Source organism: Lissotriton helveticus, chromosome 2_1 (genome assembly GCF_964261635.1).
Source record: "Lissotriton helveticus chromosome 2_1, aLisHel1.1, whole genome shotgun sequence".
NCBI classification, from domain to species: Eukaryota; Metazoa; Chordata; class Amphibia; order Caudata; family Salamandridae; genus Lissotriton; species Lissotriton helveticus.
In genome coordinates, this window is record NC_136059.1 from 1145596667 (window position 1) to 1145609798 (window position 13132).

A 13132-nucleotide genomic window follows, 5' to 3' on the forward strand; every position below is an offset into this window, starting at 1 on the left:
CAGAAATGATGTGGCAGGCCAGTTGTTGATATCGCTTCAGAGACCTTTCCGCCCAGTCTCTTCCGCTACTCTAGACAGGTGGATTACCTGGTTATTGGACCAAGCGGGAATTGATTCTTCCGTTTTTGGTGCTCATTCTGTGAGGGGGTCCATGGCCTCCGAAGCCCTTGTTACAGGGTCCAGGTTACAATATATTATGACTGCGGCGGACTGGACCTCTGAGTCCACTTTTAAGACCTTTTACCACAAACCTATTGTGGATATTGCGTCTGTTGCAGTGGAGCACCTTTAAACTACCATAATTTGAGCCTCTGTGGACTGACATAGAATCACAAATTTTCTAGCTAACGCGACAAAGAATTTTCAATTCTATTAAGGACACGGAGGCGAGAATGAAAGGAAAAGTACTTATCTTGCTGCTGCAGCAGCAAAGGAAGAGGAAGGTCACACAGAGACTAATATGTACGGGACTTATAAATATGTGATTGATTAGTGCATACAATGGAGGGGGCTGTCCTTCCGGGATTATGCAAATTTAAAGTTTATTAGCTGCTGTAATTGTCAGTAAAGTTAAGAGAAGCATAATCTGAGCCTCCGTGGACTGATAGAATTCAAGCCTGTGGCTCTCTGGTTACATACACAGACTTTTGCAGTTATCACATTACCCTATAGACGTGACATATAGTGGAGTGCATTTCCCACTGAAAGGTTTAATTTGCATTACTCTTTCATTTAGGGTGATCGTTAGGTTATATGCAGTTACAGGAAAGTGAAACACCAACACAACCGGTATAGAGTATATGGTATTTTCAGGAATGACTGACTACGCACACGGCTCGTTGACCCCGCCCTCACTCCTGCTCTCAGGATCACAGTACCCATTGCTTTAATAATGCACTCCACTTAGACCGTTGCATATCCCCCCCATATCCAGTCGACCTCCGAAGGTGCCGCTTATGATATTCAACGCCAGTCGGGAACACATAGACCGACCCACCCACCCTTCATCTTATCACCCATGGCCAATATCCCATGACTCTGACCAGCCATTGCACGCTCTGACCGCTTGGGGTCAGCCTTGCTCCGGGCTCCCAAGCTGCCGCGTCTCTGCAACCCATCCCTTTCCAACACTCATCCTCAGGAACCGCAGCAGCCCGGTCTACCCGGGAGGAGACAGGCTGTCAACGCAGCCAAGCCCCGCCCCGCCCCGCCCCGCCCCCTCCAAACTCTGCCGCACTCGCCTATTGTTGGAGGACTACCAGGACAGAAGCATGAGCTTTCGCAGCCAATCATCACTTCGGAATACTGTGCTGCGCATTGGGACTGGCTGAGACGCCTCCAATGATCCAATCCTAGGTCACCTTTCACGTTCTCAGACCCTCCACAGCCAGCGATTTTCAGCTGGGGAATCGGTTGTTATACGACCCGGAAGTGCTGAAATTATCGACAAATGACATCCGTTAAAAGATCAACAACGGACAGTGGGCATTAGGCTGAATTCGGGGCTGGCCTGTGTAAGTAGCGGACAGGTGGTCACCGTAACTGCTGGTGACTCCAAACTGCAGCAAATTGTCACCTTTTACTGAACGGCATTCTCCCCAACAGCTGCAGTTGCGTCTGGTAGGTACAATAGCAGGTCAGCTGAGCAAGGTGGGAAGTGGTAGATACACTGGGGTCTATGTCCTGTTTTTTTTGGGTGGGTTGGCCTTTCACGTTATGGTCTTGGCGGATTGAATTTCCGCACCTCCTTTTGCACTAGACGTGTTAGCAGTGGAAATGTTGCGACTTTTGGCAGATGAGTCATGGGCCCCTACTGCATTAGCCAGATAATATGTCCTTCCCGGCTCGCCCCGTAATAAGATTAGCTCTGTAGGTTGAAAATGTGCAGCAGGGCTCTGTTTAACTTCGGCTTCAAATCTATGCATTGCAACCCCAGTGTTTTACCGTTCACATGAAATGTGCCCCCTTAATGGAATGAGTACCCTTGATAATACTACCCATTGTTCAAACAACCACGAATCTTAGGTTTTTTTGCATCTTGCGTGGTATGTGATCATATGAGATCAGTGTTTGCATGAGCTTCCTTTTTTTCAAATCGCTAGTATTATTTCTCTTGGATCTTTGAGTATTTTGACACTCTTTTGAATCACTTCTAATAGCGAATTAAGGTTATGTAAAGTGTACTGTGGAATCAACAGTCTCAGAAATGAACGAGTTTTTACATTCGTTGCATATCAGCTTTGCACATGCAAATCACGTCTTATTATCTTGCGTCTAGTTTTGAATACGTTTTTAAATCAAATCTCTTAACCAAATTGTGAATGGTAGAGTATAATTCGTAGGATTGTACATTTATATACCTCTTACTACTCATGAGAAGGCGTTGAAGCACTTTACGGCAAGGAGCCTGAACCCAAGGTTAGAGGTAAATATGTGGTAGGTTAGTAATATCTGCTTCCTTCTACTAGTACGATTAGCTGTGTTAAGTTATGTTTGTATTTTTGAGATCTCCGACATTTACTCTTGTGTTATGAATAGGGATAGATTAATTGAAGTGGATTAGCAAAGGGAATATGTGACATGATATTGGGAGTGGTCGACGTTTACTTTTTAGTGGGATGAATCCGTTTCAAAAGAGCGAAAAGGTATGAAAGCATGTTTGGGAGTCCATAGCGGATGGAAATGTTTGGGGTGATTCGGAGAGTGGAGGGAAAGGTAGAGGTGAAATTTGTAAATATTTATAACTTTTATAAAATAAGTAATATGAACATTTATGTACATATCTAAATGCAGACACAAATATTATAGTTAAGTCACATCTCTATTCAAGACATGTACCTATATATAATATTTACATACATATAATATTTACATGGCCAGACGTACACATGTTTGTGCATAAATTTACTTAGCTGTTAAAAAAATCTTTTTAAAAAAACAATCCTACATGTATGTATATCCATATTAACCGATCCATAGACCTACTTGTATGTTTGCGTGTGTATGTATGTATATGTGTGTGTATATATATAATATATATATATATACACACACACCCCTGATCGACACAACTAAAAGAGAGAAACCAAGCTAATAGTTGTTATTGAGCCTAAATGAACATGCAACTCTTCATTCTGTAGGTGTCCAAACATATAATGTACTTCAATTCCAAACTGAGTACTTGTAGATCAGCTCTGATATCGGGGCAAATTATGACTACGGCAGAGAATTTGAGTAAAGCGTCATTGTTTCCATGTACTTGATTTAAGTGTCTAGTTATTGGATAATGACTCTACAGGCTTCGAAAAATATTAACGGACCTGCAGATCTATTGACTAACCCGACCTTACTGTAATGTGCTTTACCAACTCTGTCTCAAATTGTGTGATCCTAGGCAAATACTTTATTTAAGTGAGTCGCCCATTTCATCATTATCACATATGAGAGAACTTGTGTGTGTCTACATCTCTTGTTTGATTTAATTTGACTTCAATTTGTTCACGAATCTAGTTCACATATAGTGTAAACATGACCTGATTTTCCTCTTAGTTCTCTATTAGCAGTATCACCTGGGCAGGAATGTTTCTCAGTTCATGTTTAAAAACTTTAACTTTTAATGAATATACTACTAAAGCATTGCCACAAACCTTTCCACTGACATGAAGTTTTACTGATAAAATTATATTGTACAAATGATAATGTATGGAAATCAGGTTTCAGCACATATATACTATTTGCTCATCACCAACTAGTGTTCGGATGTAGTTTGATCCTATTAAAATCTTTGTTTCCATCGTGCTGAACAATTACAAAAAATGCGCTTTCCTAACTACTGATATATTTTGAAATGTTTTAACAGTGTGTGTGTGTGTGTGTGTGTGTGTGTGTGTGTGTGTGTGTGTGTATATATATATATATATATATATATATATATATATATATATATATATATATATAATATTTTGTTAGAAAAAAGGTAATTCTGCAGCCTTTCATTTCATACTACCTGTGCATCAGCGTGATTGTCAGACAGTTCACTTTACAAAATCCTCTATCTTGGTAGACCCAGAAAGAAATCTCCAGGATAAAATCAGCAGCAATTTGTTAAGAGACATAATCTGACATTTGACCTCTGTCTTTTGAACGCATAGCAATGTGAAAAGATAAATTCAAGATTTAAAGGCGTCTTTATTACTCAACTTTCTAAATGAACAGAACACCCTTACTTTGCCAGCTCAAGCTCTCTGCCAGAATGGGCTAGTAGACCTTAAAAATAGCTTGCCCTGATAAAATCTGACTCACCGCAGCAAGTGGGCAAGTTGATTTTTGGAGGCCTGCTGTCATTTCGATTTTAATCGGATGCATATGCTCCAGTATCTGCCTCTAAACTGGATGCATAATTATCCTAATGTACAAAACCATAGACTGTGATGCCTGATTCATCGACCTGAATCTTTGAAGTAGTATGTTGCTGGGTCCCATCGGATACTCTGAAAGTTATAATATTCTTGCTATTCCTGTTGGCTTTTCATTTACTGCTATTGAAAAACCCCACTTTCAGATCAGGGGGAATCATCCTGTTTTCATTAGTCCTGATGTTCTCACTCAAGAGTGTCTTTAAGTAAGCAGTTTCTCCAGAATGTAATATTGGGATACTCACTAATACTTCTGGCCACCACCTCATCACTTCCAAGCATTTGCCACTCTTTGTAGGATTCATTTGACTTTTCTAGCCATAATGTTGGAAGTAGGGACACATCTAATGCTAGTGTTGGTGTCGCCAATGCTGCCAGCGGATTTATTGTTATTCAACAGCTTATCTCTCTTCACTCTGTCAATCTTAGTTGCAGCACTATCTAATGTTTTCTTGGGGTTGAATATTGTGCTTTTGTTTAGATATAAATTATAGTGGTATGGTTAATTCAGCGATTATTGGTTGCATATGCCCTTTGTTTTTGGAGTTTTTCTATGCTCCCTCTGGAGTAGGGCTACTGGAGCATGATCCTGTAGCTATGCAGAGTCAGTTTCTTTGGACCCACACCACTCTGTGCCCGTAGGGTCCCAATATTCAGCACATGCTACACTATTCAGCCGTGCCATCTCCGCTTTGTGCTCTACTTTGCAGTAGGTTAATCTTTTTTATGTGGATATACCTAAACGCTCCCATCAGAGTAGCCATGTGCCGCACAATTCCAGCATTTAGGTGATCATGGAGGAAAGGAAATGCTGATAGAGGCATTTGTATTTTTCATCATGTCATATTTTTCTCTAATTAGGGATTCCTTCTATTGATCGGATCATCTTTTAACAATTCCTGTTCTCATTGAATTCTGTGATGTCACTCACTTGGGCATTATTGGTTTTTGGAATGTACTTTGGACCAAACGTGCAGGCATTATTCGGATATTTACAGACTACAAGCGATCTGATCATTATGTTGTCCAGGATATTTTCTTTATTGTGCTGACATTGTCACATTGGCATCGTTCAATATGATGTAGTGTTGCCCTGAAATCGAGCCATATATTTTTACACTTGAAGATTGGAAGCATCACATTGTGGCATTATGCATGTTTTAGCTAGTTTAAATATTTTTTTAAGATGGCATCCAAATGGTTTGTACCCACCAAATACTTTGTACTCTTGTTTAAAAAAATAAATAATGTTTTTATGTCCACCACTGTTATGAGCACTTTTATATTGTTTGAGTGACTTAATTTTCTTGACCTTGATCCATGTGCATGCCAAAGTGTGTTGGGGCTTTTTGCTATTGCATAGTGTAGTAATGCGGTTCCTTTAATGTAATCGAATATGGAACCCTGACTGTGTTTTTTTTGTTGTCCTAGAGAGACTGGTATTCGCCTTTTGACAGTTGGAACTTGCCTGGCAGGAAAAGATCACGTCTCTCCAGGCTGTTGCGAATAAATTTATTTAACTGTTAGTGGTGTCGTCTTTTGGTACTTGCAACACATAGCGTGAGCATTCACTGCAGGACTGGGAATGTGTGTTTTTCTTCACATATATTGTGATTGACAATTGTTTAGGTGGTTTAACACCTGACCTTTCACGCCCCTGGGCTCCGAGAAGGTTGAGTGGGTCTCTGTTCGCTATTTATTGATAAGTGTAAGATATAAATACATTTGTGCTGTTATATACATGGTAGATACGTTTTTTTAAAAGGCTTGGTAATACTATTGGCGTATAATGTTTTGTTTTTAGTATTGTAATCATATAGGGGAGAGACAGCTTTTGACCAGTCTTTTGAATCGGAGTTCGTTCTCAGTGGAAATTATTTTTTGGGGGGGAAATACTTGCATAGCTTAGCTACCTGCACAGAGAAATGTGTTGCCCATGTATTTCTTGTTTTTCTTGGAAGCTGCAAATTTGTGATGGGGCACCAGTGGAGCTCTGTGCTTGTGGCGTTATAATTACTATTAGTCTGGCAGTAGAGTTATAAATTCTCTGTAATCCTTTTTATGGTTGATAAAGGTGAGCTATGATATAGACCATTAATCCTAGTTTTAATAGGACGAGAAATTGCTAGTTGGGCCTTTGGGGGTGGGGGGGAGCTTCTGAACTCCTCAGATATTTTTTGTCAGGGGCCCTAGATTGTCAGGCCAAGCACAGTGTGTCATAACGTTTCCAGTTGTGAGTGGGTGTAAAGCGCACTCAGTTTAAAACGTTAGATCTCTATTCCACCTGATATGTGTGCAATGTTAGAACTATGTCTACTGAGCATATATTTAACTAAAATTATAAGTGGCCTAGCTCCACCTGGGCAACTAGGACTCTAACATGCAACAACTGTGACAAAATTCCTTTGTATGATACATTCAAATTTAATGAAACTTTATGCGTATTTGATTTAGACAGAATATTTTCCACTGAAAACATAAATAAATAATCATACATCTGATTTTAAAAATACGATCTGATTTTACATAATAATACAATGATAAGTTGACTTATAACACTTTGAAATTCCAACCCTATGCATTTCGAGACTTTGTCCCTTCGTCAGGGGTCTATCTGTAGAAACAAGAAGATAAAAGATAACAAAATCATGTGTTGCACAATTTCGATGTCATTGAATGTTAGTAAAGACTATTCACAATCTCCAAAAAAGACTCCACACTTGTGATCAACACCATCACCCATGTGCAAAGAATACCAAAACTTACGTCGAATCTCTAAACAGTCGCTGCTGTCAACTGAAATCAAAATCAAACAAACTAGTCAAGAGTCATAGTTTTAAGAAGAATCCAACCAGCTATCTGTATATGTTGTGTACATATACATACCTCAAGAAAACCAAATAATCCTTAGATGACTACTATATCTTATGTAGCCACTGGTATATGTTCTGAAAATGTAATACACACTGTTAGAATCCGTGAAAAATCCATATTTAAGTCGTGCCTTATTTAAAAGAGAACTTAGATGCTCACCAGAAGAAGATAGAATATCACTTGTCAAGTATCACGACTTCAATCTGTGAATACTGTAATAATCAATCAATCAATCAATCAGGTCACTTGTAAAGCGCACTACTCACCCGTAGGGTCTCAAGGCGCTGGGAGGGGGGGGTGCCGCTACTGCTCGAACAGCCAAGTCTTGAGCTTCTTCCTGAAGGAGAGGTGGTCTTGGGTCAGGCGCAGATTGGTGGGAAGTGAGTTCCAGGTCTTGGCGGCCAGGTAGGAGAAGGACCTTCCTCCTGTTCTCTCTCTTCGGATGCGGGGGACGGCGGCGAGGGCGTGGTTGGTTGATCTGAGGAGGCGCTTGGGAGTGTAGAAGTTGATCCGGTTGTTGAGGTAGCTCGGGCCTTGGTCGTGTAGGGCTTTGTGCGCGTGGGTGAGGAGACGGAAGGTGATTCTCTTGTTGACCGGGAGCCAGTGCAGATCTCTCAGGTGTCCGGAGATGTGGCTGCGTCGGGGGATGTCGAGGATGAGTCTCGCCGAGGCGTTCTGGATCCGCTGGAGTCTCTTCTGGAGTTTGGCCGTGGTTCCGGCGTAGAGGGCGTTGCCGTAGTCCAGTCGGCTGGTGACGAGGGCTTGGGTGACCGTCTTCCTCGTCTCGGTGGGGATCCACCGGAAGATCTTACGTAGCATGCGCAGGATGTTGAAGCATGACGAGGAGACGGCGTTGACTTGTCTGGTCATGGAGAGGGAGGAGTCCAGGATGAAGCCCAGGTTGCGTGCGTGGTCCGTCGGTTTGGGCGCGGTGCCCAGGGCGGGGGGCCACCAGGAGTCGTCCCAGGCGGAGGGCGTGGAGCCCAGGATGAGGACCTCCGTCTTGTCTGAGTTCAGTTTCAGGCGGCTGGTCGTCATCCATTCGGCCACGTCTCTCATCCCTTCGTGCAGGTTGGCTCTGGCGGTGGCGGGGTCGTTGGTCAGGGAGAGGATCAGCTGGGTGTCGTCGGCGTAGGAGATTATGTTGAGGTTGTGTTGGCGTGCGATGGCCGCGAGGGGGCTCATGTAGATGTTGAAGAGGGTGGGGCTCAGTGAGGATCCTTGTGGGACGCCGCAGATGACTTTGGTGGCCTCTGACTTGTACGGTGGTAGGCGGACTCTTTGTGTTCTTCCGTCGAGGAAGGAGGTGATCCATTCCAGTGCCTTCTCCTGGATTCCGATGTTGCTGAGGCGCTGTACTAGGGTGCGGTGGCAGACAGTGTCGAAAGCCGCGGAGAGGTCCAGGAGGATGAGGGCCGCTGTTTCTCCGTTGTCCATCAGAGTTCGAAGGTCGTCGGTGGCGGCGATGAGGGCGGTCTCGGTGCTGTGGTTCGCTCGGAAGCCGGACTGTGAGGGGTCGAGGGATCCATTCGTCTCGAGGAAGGCGGCCAGCTGTTTGTTGACGGTCTTCTCGATGACTTTGGCCGGGAACGGGAGGAGCGAGATGGGCCGGTAGTTCTTGAGGTCGGTGGGGTCTGCTGTGGGTTTCTTGAGGAGAGCGCTGAGTTCGGCGTGCTTCCAGCTCTCAGGGAAGGTGGCGGAGTCGAAGGAGGTGTTGATGATGTCCCGTAGGTGGGGTGCGATGACAGCGTCGGCTTTGTTGAAGACGTGGTGAGGGCAGGGGTCAGTCGGAGATCCGGAATGGATGGAGTTCATGGTGCGGATGGTGTCTTCGGTGCTGATCGGGGTCCAGGTGCGGAGGGTGGTGGTGGGTGGCGTCGTTGCGGTTGTGGCTTGCGTTGGTTGGTTGTTGAAGCTGTTGTGTATGTCCGTGATCTTGTTGTGGAAGAAGGACGCGAGGGAGTTGCAGAGTTCTTGCGACGGGGTGATGTCATTGCATCATTGCAACTTTGCACTTGTTAACGTTTCCAGTTGCCATAGATGAGTATTTCAGTTTTGGAGGCATTCAGTTTGAGGTTGCTCTATATCATCCACTGGTCAACGGCCTGGAGGCAAATTAAAATGTTAGCAATTTCCAATGTCCTTGGGGCGCTCCGATTTAAGAAATATCTGTGTAGTTATAGCAGGTGAAGTCAAAACATTGTTCAGTTCTGGTAATGTCATGTAGATGTTGAAAAGAGGGCTGAGGTGATACAGCCTTGAGGTACTCCTGGTTTTATGCTTTAGGGTTTGGATGTGAAAGGAGAGATGTGGATCACATTTGTTTCTACTGTGAAGGGAAGATGAGATCCAAGTGAGTGCAGTACCTTCTGTGCTGGCTTCCTCAAGCCTAAGGATTAGTGTATAATATTATTCTTTGTCGAAGGGAGGTGGAACGTCTAAAAGAAGTAGCACAACAACCCCATGTTTAGGTCTCGCCCTGGCCATTACAGCGCACGCACACAGACAGATACACGCACACACAGACACACGCGCACAAAGCCCTCCCCTCCCACTCACCGGGCTCTTTCCGCGTGTCCCTCTCTCCCTCGGCAGCGGGTCAGTCTCTGCAGCAGGCAGGGCTCTCCACGAGCACGGGAGCCCCGCTAGCTCAAACGCTCACTTCGGCTGGCTTCACAGGCACAGGAGCGAGGGGTAGGCTTCCGTCTGCTTCCTGTCTTTTTGCGGGGCCGTCCCAACACAGGTTGCCTGACTTCCTGTCCAAGCCGGGCTCCGGCGGTGAGTTTCTCAGTACGTGACTTGTTTTCGTAGGAGCCAACTCGTATTTTTTCAAAGAATTAAAGCCCCTGTACTTTGGACTGCTAGCAAGGCCTTAAACATAATATTGTGTTCTTTTGTTGAAAATGGCACCCTTTTGCTCTGTACATTCTTTATCAGCAATATCTGCTTTGCGTCCATGCTGTGTTTTTTATTAATATTCTTGTTTGACCAATCTTTAATGTTCTTAGTATAATTTCTAGGCATAATGTCTTAATAGTCATATGTTTTGGCTAAGGGAGTAACTGTGTTTTCTCTTGCTCAATTTTGTTTGATTCTCACAGACGTATGTTATTTTGGGTTACCTGTGTGTTAGGCCTACTTACCTTTTTTAAGCAAGATGTGTTTTTATTCATGTCTATAGCCCCAGTCCTCTGTTGGCTGAGCTCATCCCAAATGAATCGCAGTTAGTTGATGATATATTGATGCAGAGGTAGGCAAGTTTTTTTTTTTTCTTTTCGAAGAAGCCAACTCCCATTTCTTCTAAGATGTGCATCCCTTGTGCTGTGAACTACTGGCCGGGCTTAAACATAAAACGTCTCGGGATGAAACCGATGAATATACTTCTGTAGGGAGTTTTACTCGCTTGTGCAGTTTCATAGGTGGGTTCATTGGTGATCAGGATGCAGATGGAGATTTTGGTCACCTTCCTATTTGTGTAACCAGGTATGCACTAAACAAATAGAATTAATCTTCCGTGTAGTGGGTCTAGATCGACACCTTGTTCTGAGCAGGCTCTGTAAGGTTGCCATGAAGAGGCTCTCATCACATCTTACTGGTCAGGTGTGACCCAGCAACTGAGCAGTGAAGGCTTTAAAACTTTTGAGGACATAAGCAAATCCTGTCAGGAAGTGGGTTATTGATTCGGGAATGGGCGACCCTGCAAGCTTAACAAAATACCATCTTGTTAAGTCGCAATAGTTTAATATGAATCTCTGCACTAAAGCACCCATAGTGGCACCTGTAGCAATAGGCAATTACCCAGAGAAATATGTGTAAAGTCCAAACCGTATCAAACAACATTAAAGTTAGTAGTACAATATTATTCCCTAGCCAACTTAGAAAACTGCAGTAAACAGAATGACAGAGAAATAATGGTTAAAACAGATTTAGGGAACGTTTCAAGGCAAAAGCATCAACAATTGCACCTAGTAACAATAGAGTAGAAGTCACCAGTTATCTTGGCATGTTACACAAAAACTGCCACAAGAAGCTGCTCCTGCCAGTAAAAGCATTGGCAAAGCCAATAGGTCTTACCTTTTGGTATCTACTGGCTTTGTCAATGGGGCTTAGCGTTGCTGTACACCAACCCCGATGTTGTGCAACATAGTAAAAAAACAAAAGTACATGTTTTGAAAAAGCAAAAGTTATGCTGTTGGCCTGCTTGAGGTTGAGCGTGGGTTTATGTGTGAGAGAGTGTGTGAATGTGTGAAAGTGAGGGTCAAAGGGCATGTGATGACACTTCCACTACCCCTGGCATTTTAGCGAATTGATGTCCGGGGTCACCAGGCAGTAAGTAGTCCAGTACAGTGCTTACTTTTTATCAACAATTACTGTGTTTTAAACAACTGAAATCTTTTGAAGTTAATTAGGATTACAAATCCCAGAACGCATTGGTTTGTTAATAGGTAACAACTGCAATATGTATTCTTGTGGACATGCAGAAAGCCCCAAAACTTACTGAGGCAGAGCAGGTGAATGATGTCTATGGCAGGGATATCTTTAAGAGATCAACAGCTAGTGGAAAACCACTAGTATACCAGATGCACTTCTAATGTAAAGTATATCAATTTTAAACATGAGCAAACAAGTGAATATATGTTGTTGAATACACTTTTATATTATCCCAAAAATGTGCAATCACTACACTGATTGCTTCACAAAACAATCCATTGTGAAAAAGTCATGGATATCTAGTCTAAAAGAAGATCAATTGAGTACAAAGATGCATAATGTTAAATGATCACATTTGCAACTTCATTAAACATTATACACGAAAAAGATTTTTTCATAAAATGGACATTTACAAAAACAGTCTTCCAGATCATGCCCAATGCATTTCGGGATGCAATCCCTTCTTCTTCTTCGGGGGCGCTGTAAAGAGAATAGGAAAAACACATAACATATAACAAAGCCAATGCTGAGGAAGCTTACTGCTTACTATGTTGTGTGAGAATGTCCAAGGTATCACAAAGAAAAATATACATTGAGAGACTGATAACTAATTCCTAATGTACCAGCTGTGAGTCAATAGATGACATGCATTACTAAAACGATAAACCGTGAATGTATGAGAAAGAGGTGCTCAAAACACGAGTGAGGAAAAAAGTAACATCGCATGAATAATGTGAAAAAAAAGAAAACACCTGCCTGATTGTTCCCCTTGCGTGAAACAGCGTGCATTGACTGTAAAACACTGCAAAGTGCGTGTGCAATAGGACTGACTGGTGTCAAAAGAAACTCAGAAGAAATTCTGCGCCGACAGTCCAATGAATACTTACTATGACCATGTACTGTAAGAAAAAGGGGTCAACTGCTGTGTGACCAATCGAAGGCAGTATCTATCTATGAACAAAAACCGAATCCATGTGTAAACATGAATGCTAGCAAAATGACCAGAATCGTGTCTAAAGTAGTGCTGATAAAATGTACTCACTGAGATGCTGCTCGGTTGTCACCAGTGACTATGGACTTAATGAAATGTCTGCATTTGAAATGAAAAAAACGCGAGATTCAATGAATGTCGCTAAACACTTATGCAATATATGTACAATATATGTACAAAGGCACGCGAATGAAAAGAGTTTTAACTTCATACCTGCAGGTAGGGGAACTTATCCTGCATAACGCTCACCGGGATATCTTTAACACATAAATAATAAGTTACATGTGGGAGTCCCTGCCTGTAGTCTTGATGCACACCTCTGTTTGACAAGAGCCAGTACTGGGAAATTGAGGAATCAACAGGTATCTCCTGCGTAAAATAAGTGCATTTTAAATTTAAAAACAAACTCCTTGCACACTCA

General features: G+C 42.8%; 1 protein-coding gene across 2 annotated transcripts in view; it reads left to right on the forward strand.

Annotated features, from left to right (window-relative positions):
- Positions 1-1243: 1243 nt before the first annotated feature.
- Positions 1244-13132, forward strand: part of ACO1 (aconitase 1) — a 418934-nt gene continuing 407045 nt past the window's right edge. The window contains exon 1 of one of the 2 annotated variants that reach the window (XM_078675989.1): positions 1244-1620. The gene's annotated coding sequence lies outside the window, so the exon portion shown is untranslated. The remainder of the gene's footprint in view (positions 1621-13132) is intronic. The other variant, XM_078675987.1, reaches the window with a different exon arrangement.